This window comes from Oncorhynchus tshawytscha, linkage group LG04 (genome assembly GCF_018296145.1).
Source record: "Oncorhynchus tshawytscha isolate Ot180627B linkage group LG04, Otsh_v2.0, whole genome shotgun sequence".
Taxonomy (NCBI): Eukaryota; Metazoa; Chordata; class Actinopteri; order Salmoniformes; family Salmonidae; genus Oncorhynchus; species Oncorhynchus tshawytscha.
The window spans coordinates 43,771,716-43,783,088 of NC_056432.1; positions in this window are offsets into that span (position 1 = coordinate 43,771,716).

Genomic DNA, 11,373 nt, shown 5'->3' on the forward strand with positions numbered 1-11,373 from the left:
CGTGGGTGAACAGGGAGTACAGGAGAGGGCTCAGAACGCACCCTTGTGGGGCCCCAGTGTTGAGGATCAGCGGGGAGGAGATGTTGTTGTTGCCTACCCTCACCACCTGGGGGCGGCCCGTCAGGAAGTCCAGAACCCAGTTGCACAGGGCGGGGTCGAGACCCAGGTTCTCGAGCTTGATGACGAGCTTGGAGGGTACTATGGTGTTGAATGCTGAGCTGTAGTCGATGAACAGCATTCTCACATAGGTATTCCTCTTGTCCAGATGGGTTAGGGCAGTGTGCAGTGTGCAGTGTGGTTGAGATTGCATCGTCTATGGACCTATTTGGGCGGTAAGCAAATTGGAGTGGGTCAAGGGTGTCAGGTAGGGTGGAGGTGATATGGTCCTTGACTAGTCTCTCAAAGCACTTCATGATGACGGATGTGAGTGCTACGGGCGGTAGTCGTTTAGCTCAGTTACCTTAGCTTTCTTGGGAACAGGAACAATGGTGGCCCTCTTGAAGCATGTGGGAACAGCAGACTGGTATAGGGATTGATTGAATATGTCCGTAAACACACCGGCCAGCTGGTCTGCGCATGCTCTGAGGGCGCGGCTGGGGATGCCGTCTGGGCCTGCAGCCTTGCGAGGGTTAACACGTTTAAATGTCTTACTCACTTCGGCTGCAGTGAAGGAGAGACCGCATGTTTTCGTTGCAGGCCGTGTCAGTGGCACTGTATTGTCCTCAAAGCGGGCAAAAAAGTTATTTAGTCTGCCTGGGAGCAAGACATCCTGGTCCGTGACTGGGCTGGGTTTCTTCCTGTAGTCCGTGATTGACTGTAGACCCTGCCACATGCCTCTTGTGTCTGAGCCGTTGAATTGAGATTCTACTTTGTCTCTGTACTGGCGCTTAGCTTGTTTGATAGCCTTGCGGAGGGAATAGCTGCACTGTTTGTATTCAGTCATGTTACCAGACACCTTGCCCTGATTAAAAGCAGTGGTTCGTGCCTTCAGTTTCACACGAATGCTGCCATCAATCCAAGGTTTCTGGTTAGGGAATGTTTTAATCGTTGCTATGAGAACGACATCTTCAACGCACGTTCTAATGAACTCGCACACCGAATCAGCGTATTCGTCAATGTTGTTGTCTGACGCAATACGAAACATCTCCCAGTCCACGTGATGGAAGCAGTCTTGGAGTGTGGAGTCAGCTTGGTCGGACCAGCGTTGGACAGACCTCAGCGTGGGAGCTTCTTGTTTTAGTTTCTGTCTGTAGGCAGGGATCAACAAAATGGAGTCGTGGTCAGCTTTTCCGAAAGGGGGCGGGGCAGGGCCTTATATGCGTCGCGGAAGTTAGAGTAACAATGATCCAGGGTCTTTCCACCCCTGGTTGCGCAATCGATATGCTGATATAATTTAGGGAGTCTTGTTTTCAGATTAGCCTTGTTAAAATCCCCAGCTACAATGAATGCAGCCTCCGGATAAATCGTTTCCAGTTTGCAGAGAGTTAAATAAAGTTCGTTCAGAGCCATCGATGTGTCTGCTTGGGGGGGATATATACGGCTGTGATTATAATCGAAGAGAATTCTCTTGGTAGATAATGCGGTCTACATTTGATTGTGAGGAATTCTAAATCGGGTGAACAGAAGGATTTGAGTTCCTGTATGTTTCTGTCATGACACCATGTCACATTAGTCATAAGGCATACGCCCCCGCCCCTCTTCTTACCAGAAAGATGTTCGTTTCTGTCCGCGCGATGCGTGGAGAAACCCGCTGGCTGCACCGCTTCGGATAGCGTCTCTCCGGTTAGCCATGTTTCAGTGAAGCAGAGAACGTTGCAGTCTCTGATGTCCCTCTGGAATGCTACCCTTGCTCGGATTTCATCAACCTTGTTGTCAAGAGACTGGATATTGGCGAGAAGAATGCTAGGGAGTGGTGCACGGTGTGCCCGTCTCCGGAGTCTGACCAGAAGACCGCTTCGTTTCCCTCTTTTTCTGAGTCGTTTTTTGGGTCGCTGCATATAATCCACTCCGTTACACTGGTTGTAAGGCAGAACACAGGATCCGCATCGCGAAAAACATATTCTTGGTCGTACTGATGGTGAGTTGACGCTGATCTTATATTCAGTAGTTCTTCTCGGCTGTATGTAATGAAACCTAAGATGACCTGGGGTACTAGTGTAAGAAATAACACATAAAAAAAAAAAACTGCATAGTTTCCTAGGAACGCGAAGCGAGGCGGCCATCTCTGTCGGCGCTGTCTAGAGACAGCAGGAGCAGTAGAAATACTCTTAATGATCGGCTATGAAAAGCGAACTAACATTTACTCCTGTGGTGCTGACTTGCTGCACCTTCGACAACTACTTATTATTATTTGACCATGCTGGTCATTTATGAACATTTGAACATCTTGGCCATGTTCTGTTATAATCTCCACCCGGCACAGCCAGAAGAGAACAGGCCACCCCTCACAGCCTGGTTCCTCTCTTGGTTTCTTCCTAGGTTTTGGCCTTTGTAGGGAGTTTTTCCAAGCCACCATGCTTCTACACCTGCATTGCTTGCTGTTTGGGGTTTTAGGCTGGGTTTCTGCACAGCACTTTGAGATATCAGCTGATGTAAGAAGGGCTATATAAATACATTTGATTCTTCTGATGACATTGAGAGGTACACCACATCAATCACTGGCTTCATCAAGAAGTACATCAATGACGTCGTCCCCACAGTGACTGTACGTACATACCCCAACCAGAAGCCATGGATTACAGGCAACATCCGCACTGAGCTGCCGCTTGCAAGGAGCAAGGCTCTAACCCGGAAGCGTATAAGAAATCCCGCTCTGCTCTTCGACAAACCATCAAAACAGTCAAAACATCAATATAGGACTAAGATCGAATCATACTACACCAGCTCCGACGCTTGTTGGATGTGGCAGAGCTTGCAAACTATTACAGACTACAAAAGGTTAGCACAGCCGAGAGCTGCCCAGTGACACAAGCCTACCAGACGAGCTAAATTACTTCTATGGTGGCTTTGAGGCAAGTAACACTGAAACATGCATGAGAGCATCAGCTGTTCCAGATGACTGTGTGATTGCGCTCTCCACAGCCGATGTGAGTAAGACCTTTAAACAGGTCAATGTTGACATGGATTACCAAGATGTGTAGTCCAAGCCTGCACTAACCAACTAGCAAGTGTCTTGACTGACATTTTCAACCATCCCTATCCGAGTCTGTAATACCAACATATTTCAAGGAGACCACTATAGTCCCTGTGCCCAAGAACACTAAGGTAACCTGCCGAAATGACTACTGACCCGTAGCACTCACGTCTGTAGCCATGAAGTGCTTTCAAATGCTGGTCATGGCTCAAATCAACACAATTATCCCAGAAACCCTAATCCCCCAGATGATGAAATCTCTATTGCACTCCACACTGCCCTTTCCCACCTGGACAAAATGAATACTTATGGGCAAACTAATATCATACAGTGAACGTCTAGGCCTATATACATGCAATGCCCTGATGAATCTTTCCATTTCCTTTTCTACTCTCAGATCAGTATCGGTCTCTCCGGTCCAAACAGGCACAGGTCTGTTTGGGTCTGTTTTCCACCGGCCTGTTTCAGAACGGGCCTGATAGTCCTTTGGTCTATTTGGAACTGAACATTTATTTATGTATATCGGGTCAGATGGGAAAGCCACGGATACCTTTTGGAAAGGGTCCAACTTATTTGCTTGTGTGTGTGTTTGCTTACACGTGTGTGTATGGGGGAAACCCTCCCATAACCCAGAGCTATAACTGACAATAGTAGCATAAACATTATGCGGTTGATGACAAACAAATCCTGTAACTAAAGTAGGTTGTATAATTCCTTTTCAATACATTTCTGCCACAACTCCCTGAGCTGTGGTAGTAAAGTGTAAAGCATATAATATAAGTAAAAGCCATTATAGTCTACTGTTACCGCGGATAGAACGAGTGAGTGACAGCAGACATGAAGGACGAGGAACCAGAAAGGCCATATTTCCCCAGAACCTCATAATCACCACTTTGTGTCTTGTGCCCCTTTATAGTAGTGTCCAAAAGGACTTAAGTCCTAGGGTGTATAACGTTTTACATCATTAATAACATGGATGGTTCTTTCCAATAGTTGTAGATTACAGGCATACTATAACTTATATTCTACTTATTTATGTTTTGTCTTCAGAGGAATTGATATTCTTCAGTATAGGCTAAGATAAGTTTCCTCTAACAATTATACAAAATAAAATTTGCCCTAATAGCAAACACAGATAAATTTTTAATCTCTGAAAATAATGTGTCTGCTAGCTTTAACTCAATGTATCCATACCACACTGTACTGCATATTTATTAGTTATGTTGTTTTGGTGGCCAGAGCTAAACCTATAGATACTGCTTATTTTATTCTCGCTCCTCCTCCATTCTCCCTCTCCTGCCATAATTTAAGGATGGAGGTACACTTTCATCCCTGAGACCTCCTGAAAGTGACATGACCAACCAGAGACCCAAGCACCCCCTAATAAATGCCTCTCCCAGCAAACACCATAAAAACCTTCACTGAGTGCAATTAGATTGTGCCCGTATATCAAAACGCAGCAGCCAGATCAATAAAAGTGACATCCACATATAGCCCTGCCCCAGATAGAGGGAAGGTAAGGGCTGTATATTGTGATTCATTAAGCCATTAATGAGGCATTTTACACCATGTCAGCTTGAAGATGATTTAAGAGCCTTTCAGCTGCTATATGTGATTTCCCAGATGGTGACACCCCGCTATAAAATGTCTTGATCGTCTTGCAGCAAAGGGACAGGGAGGGAAGGAAAGAGAAAGGAGGATCTTTAGAGAGATAGAGAAAGGAAAGATCTTTAAAAGAGGGTAGAGCCACTCTTGATTTGTAGCGCATAGCAGAGTATTCACAGCCATGAATGCTGTGACAAATCATTTGAGAAAGTGAGTGGGATACACTATTATGGTCCAAAAATATTAACTTTAATCTGCGAGGAAATTAAGCAGATTTATCCATAGGTAGCTATCCGAGAAATGTGCCATGCAAGGCATTTCATCCATTATAAATCCTGCCTGCTGATTAACCACAAAGAAGATAATGCCCTTAATATTGCTTTGTATTCTACCGATAAAAGAAATATGTAATTAGTCTTTCTATCTGTGATAAAGGGGCAGATTGGATTAGTGTGGTAATGGTTGCTAATAGCTCTGCATATAGATCATAGTGCAGCTACAAAAGGTAATGGCAAGGCGGCGAACAGCGCGAGTCTGACATTTGATCCCAACCTGCTCGAAAGATCATTTGAGTGTGTCATGAAAAGAGAACAGGCAGGAGAAAGGAGAGACTAGAATGTAAAATTGATTGTGCATTTGAAACAGAGACAATACAGAAGCCAAGACCGACTGAGGGAAATGACAAATATTGAAAGCTTTGAGGCGAGGTTCGCATATCAGAGCATTTGAGCCTCTGCACCCTAATAATGTAGTCCATAGGGCTCTGATCAAAAGTAGTGTACTTTAAAGGGAAAGGGGTGGTATTTGGAAGACATGAAAGATGTGATTTCTTTATACAGTATGTACTGAGTCAAATCAAATGAAAGATCGTCACATGCGCTGAATACAACAGGTGAAATGCTTACTTACAGGCTCTAACCAATAGTGTGAAAATAAGATATGTGTGTGTGTGTGTGTGTGTAGGTAAGTAAAGAAATAAAACAGTAAAAATACATTTGAAAATAAGAGTAGCAAGACTATATACAGGCACCGGTTAGTCAGGCTTATTAAGGTAGTATGTAGGTTTGGTTGAAGTGACTATGCCTATATGATGAACGTAGCGTAAAAGGAGGGTTTGCCGGGAGGTGGGACACAATGCAGATAGCCCAGTTAGCCAATGTGCGGGAGCACTGGTTGGTCGGTCCAATTGAGGTAGTATATACATGGATGTATGGTTAAAGTGACTATGCATATAAGATAAACAGAGAGTAGCAGCAGTGTAAAAGAGGGGTTGGGGGGGACACACAATGCAAATTGTTTTTGTCCTAGACTTGGCACTCTGGTACCGCTTGCCATGCGGTAGTAGAGAGAACAGTCTCTGACTGGGGTGGCTGGGGTCTTTGACAATTTTTAGGGCCTTCCTCTGACCGCCTGGTGTAGAGGTCCTGGATGGCAGGCAGCTTTTCCCCAGTGATGTATTGGGTCGTACGCGCTACCCTCTGAAGTGCCTTGCGGTCAGAGGCTGAGCAATTGCCATACCAGGCAGTGATGCAACCGAGAAGGATGCTCTTGATGTTGCAGCTGTAGAATCTTTTGAGGATCTCAGGACCCATGCTAAATCTTTTTAGTTTCCTGAGGGGGAATAGGCTTTGTCGTGCCCTCCTCACAACTGTCTTGGTGTGTTTTGACCATTCTAATTTGTTGTTGATGTGGACACCAAGGAATTTGAAGCTCTCAACCTGCTCCACTACAGCCCCGTCGATGAGAATGGGGACGTGCTTGGTGCTCTTTTTCCTGTAGTCCACAATCTCCTTAGTCTTGGTTACGTTGAGGGATAGGTTGATATTCTGGCACCACCCGGCCAGGTCTCGGACCTCCTCCCTATAGGCTGTCTCGTCATTATCAGTGATCAGGCCTACCACTGTTGTGTCATCTGCAAACATTAATGATGGTGTTGGACTTGTGCCTGGCCATGCAGTCGTGGGTGAACAGGGAGTACAGGAGGGGACTGAGCACGTACCCCTGGGGAGCGTCAGTGTTGAGGATCAGTGTGGCAGATGTGTTGCTTCCTACCCTCACCACCTGGGGGTGACCCGTCAGGAAGTCTAGGATCCATTTGCAGAGGGAGGTGTTTAGTCCCAGGTTCCTTAGCTTAGTGATGAGCTTTGAGGGTACTATGGTGTTGAACGCTGAACTGTAGTCAATGAATAGCATTCTCACATAGGTGTTCCTTTGTCCAGGTGGGAAAGGGCAGTGTGGAGTGCAATAGAGATTGCATCATCTGTGAATCTGTTTGGGCGGCATGCAAATTGGATTGGGTCTATGATTTCTGGGATAATGGTGTTGATGTGAGCCATTACCAGTCTTTCAAAGCACTTCATGGCTACAGACGTGAGAGCTACGGGTCTGTAGTCATTTTGGCAGATAGCCTTTTGTGTTATTGGGCACAGGGACTTGGATGGTCTGTTTGAAGCATGTTGGTATTACAGACTCAATCAGGGACATGTTGAAAATGTCAGTGAATACACCTGCCAGTTGGTCAGCACATGCCCGGAGCACACGTCTTGGTAATCCGTCTGGCCCCTCAGCCTTGTGTATGTTGACCTGTTTAAACGTCTTACTCACGTCGGCTACAGAGAGCGTGATCACAGAGTCGTCCGGAACAGCTGATCTTCTCATGTATGCCTCAGTGCTGCTTGCCTCGAAGCGAGCATAGAAGTGATTTAGCTCGTCTGGTAGGCTCGTGTCACTGGGCAGCTCGCGGCTGTGCTCCCCTTTGTAGTCTGTAATAGTTTGCAAGCCATGCCACATCCGACGAGCGTCGGAGTTTGTGTAGTATGATTCAATCTTAGCCCTATATTGATGCTTTGCCTGTTTGTTGGTTCGTCACAGGGCATAGCGGGATTTCTTGTAAGCTTCCGGGTTAGAGTCCCGCACCTTGAAAGTGGCAGCTCTACCCTTTAGCTCAGTGTGAATGTTGCCTGTAATCCATGGCTTCTGGTTGGGGTATGTACGTACAGTCACTATGGGGATGACGTCCTCAATGCACTTATATCAATGTCATCGGAAGAATCCCGGAACATGTTCCAGTCTGTGATAGCAAAACAGTCCTGTAGTTTAGCATCTGCTTCATCTGACCATTTTTTTATAGACCGAGTCACTGGTGCTTCCTGCTTTAATTTTTGCTTGTAAGCAGGAATCAGGAGGATAGAGTTGTGGTCGGATTTACCAAATGGAGGGCGAGGGAGAGCTTTGTACGCTTCTCTGTGTGTGGAGTACAGGTGATCTAGAGTGTACAAAACATTAACAACACTTTCCATGACAGACTGACCAGGTGAATCCAGGTGAAAGCTACTGTATGATCGATCCCTTATTGATGTCACTTGTTCTTAATATTGTGTACAATCAGTGTAAGTACAAGTAGTACAGAGAGTGAGAAGGGAGAGCTAATCCGTACAGAAATTGGTCTGTATACCTCCTACCACCCATGGATGGATCAATTTTCAGTACAAAGCCCATTTTCAGGAAACATATAGCTTTTCATATCCAATGTGGGCACTTTATATCTGGGGAGTCACCTTATAAATAAAACATTAGGCTCCATCATTGTAATAGCGTGCTTAGGCAGTACACTCAAACCACACAAGTTTACACAGTATGAAAGCAAGTGTACCAACTCATGCTTTATAGTGAAAGAATACAGCAACCACCTCTGTATGGTAGTTCATAGTAGTATATGCTATGATGCTTTTACCTGTTACACACATGCATTGTACTGCGTGACTATGAAAGCACTGTACTGTATTGTTCATCTGCTTACAACACTTAGGGTGTTTGAGATGTTCCCTGTTTGAGTCCCATGGGCACCCTATTCCATATATAGTGCAGTACTTTTGACTACAGGACATGGGGTCCAGGTCAAAATTATTGCACCTTATAGGGCATAGGGTTCCATTTGGGATACAGAGTTTGTTCCTGTTTAAGGTAGTGCCTGTGTGACATAGAGGGTTTGGAGCCAGGGCCAGAACCACCATTTTATTTTATTTAACCTTTATTTAACTAGGCAAGTCAGTTAAGAACAAATTCTTATTTTCAGTGACGGCCTAGGAACAGTGGGTTAACTGCCTGTTCAGGGGCAGAACGACAGATTTGTACCTTGTCAGCTCAGGGGTTTGAACTTGCAACCTTCTGGTTACTAGTATACAACAGCCATTTGGAAAGCTATCTAATGACTGAGAATGAAGTGTTTTTCATGTGGCCTTAAAGGCTCTTTTAAACCTACAAAATTCAGCCTGCTGACAGCTAATGTGTTTCCTCTTCTTATGAGATGAGGGTGAAGGCAGTAAAACACTTAAGTCACTGATTTACATAACTAGTGTTACTAAAAGAACAGCCAGCTGTTTAGACCAATTTATAAAACAAATAATGATACAAAATAGGAAATTACCTTGTACTTTGTATTGCTTTACATTAACCGGACATTGTCGGATAGAGAACAAATGTATACCCTTCATTTCTTGCCGAATTGGCCAAGTGTACATTGTCCAATGATACTCAGATTGTTGCCATCATGTATGGAAACAAAGTAATTTCTATTGACCCTGGAATTCTCACTGTGGTTCAGCGACACGTGGCTGGACAGGCATTGGGAATGAAAGCTTTGTACTAATGAAAAGTAATATAGGCCAAAACACCCTGTGTAGAGACAGTGATCCTCTATAATCACAACATGATATCACAGGAAAATGTCATCCTGTCATACTTTCGCAAAAAGTTAAGCATCATATAATTGAAGCTTATGTCAAATGGCAATGGTCCCAGCTGACTTTGAGAATGGGAAAAGATGAGCTTCAACGACTTGAAGCTTATGTTAATACATTGCAGTCAATGGGAAAAGATGGAAAGATGACTCACAGACAAACATGTCTCTCTCTCGCTACTCCTCTCCCCGTCTCTCTTCTCTCAATCTCCCTCTACCTCTTTCTCTCTACCTCCTCTTTATTTCCCCTCATCTCTCTTGCTCTCCCTTCTTTCATCCCTTCGCCCGTTCCACCTCTCTCTCATGTCTTTCACCCTCCTATTTCCCTCCGCCCTCTCCCACCTCTCTCTGACTCCCTCTCCCCTCCTCTCACCCTCCCCACTTCAACCTCTCCCGTTCTCTCTTCCCTCACTCTCCCCCTTCTTTCTCTCCCTCCACCCCATTTTCTCACCCACCAATAAGTATAGGGGGGATAAAGAGAATGTGTAGAGAAAAAGTGTGGCAAAGAGAAGGAGGGAGGAGAGAGAGATGTTTGTCTGTCAGTCTAATCTATTCCCATTGACTGAATGTACTGACGTAAGTGTCAATTGGCTGAGACTCTTCATTTCCCATTGACAGGAAATGTATTGACCTAAGCTTCAAGCCTGTGGCACTCATCGTTTACCATTGAGTGCAATGTATTAACACAACTTTTTCAATTGAATGCAATATATTGACATAAGCGTCAAGCCTGTGACGCTCATATTTTCCCATGGAATGCAATACTTACTTAACCAGGTAGGCCAGTTGAGAACAAGTTCTCATTAACAACTACTACCTGGCCAAGATAAAGGAAAGTGACAAAAATAACAACAGAGTTACACAAACAAATGTACAGTCAAGACAATAGAAAAACGACAGTTGAAGTCAGAAGTTTACATATACCTTAGCAAAATACATTTAAACTCACTTTTTCACAATTCATGACATTAAAAAATTCCCTGTCTTAGGTCAGTTAGGATCACCACTTTATTTGAAGAATGTGAAATGTCAGAATAATAGTAGAGAGAATGATTTATTTGAGCTTTCATCACATTCCCTGCGGGTCAGAAGTTTACATACACTCAATTAGTGTTTGGTAGCATTTCCTTTAAATTGTTTAACTTGGGTCAAAAGTTTTGGGTAGCCTACCACAAGCTTCCCACAATAAGTTGGCTGAATTTTTGCCCATTCCTCCTGACAGAGCTGGTGTAACTGAGTCAGGTTTGTAGGCCTCCTTGCTCGCACAAGCTTTTTCAGTTCTACCCACAAATTTTCTATAGGATTGAGGTCAGGGCTTTGTGATGGCCACTCCTATACCTTGACTTTCTTGTCCTTAAAGTATGCTTGGGCTCATTGTCCATTTGGAAGACCGATTTGTGACCAAGCTTTAACTTCCTGACTGATGTCTTGAGATGTTGCTTCAATATATCCACCTAATTTTCCTACCTCATGAAGCCATGAGGTACTTTTGGAGTGCACCAATCCCTCCTGCAGCAAAGCATCCCCACAACATGATGTTGCCACCCCTGTGCTTCATGGTTGGGATGGTGTTCTTCGGCTTGCAAGCCTCCCCCTTTTTCCTCCAATTATAACGATGGTCATTATGGCCAAACAGTTCTATTTTTGTTTCATCAGACCAGAGAACATTTCTCCAAAAAGTACGATCTTTGTCCCCATGTGCAGTTGCAAACCGTAGTCTGGCTTTTTTTTATGGCGGTTTGGGAGCAGAGGCTTCCTCCTTGCTGAGTGGCCTTTCAGGTTATGTCAATATAGGACTCATTTTACTGTGGATATAGATACTTTTGTATCCTTTTGAATCCTCCAGCATCTTCACAGGGTCCTTTGCTGTTCTGGGATTGATTTGCATTTTTATAAC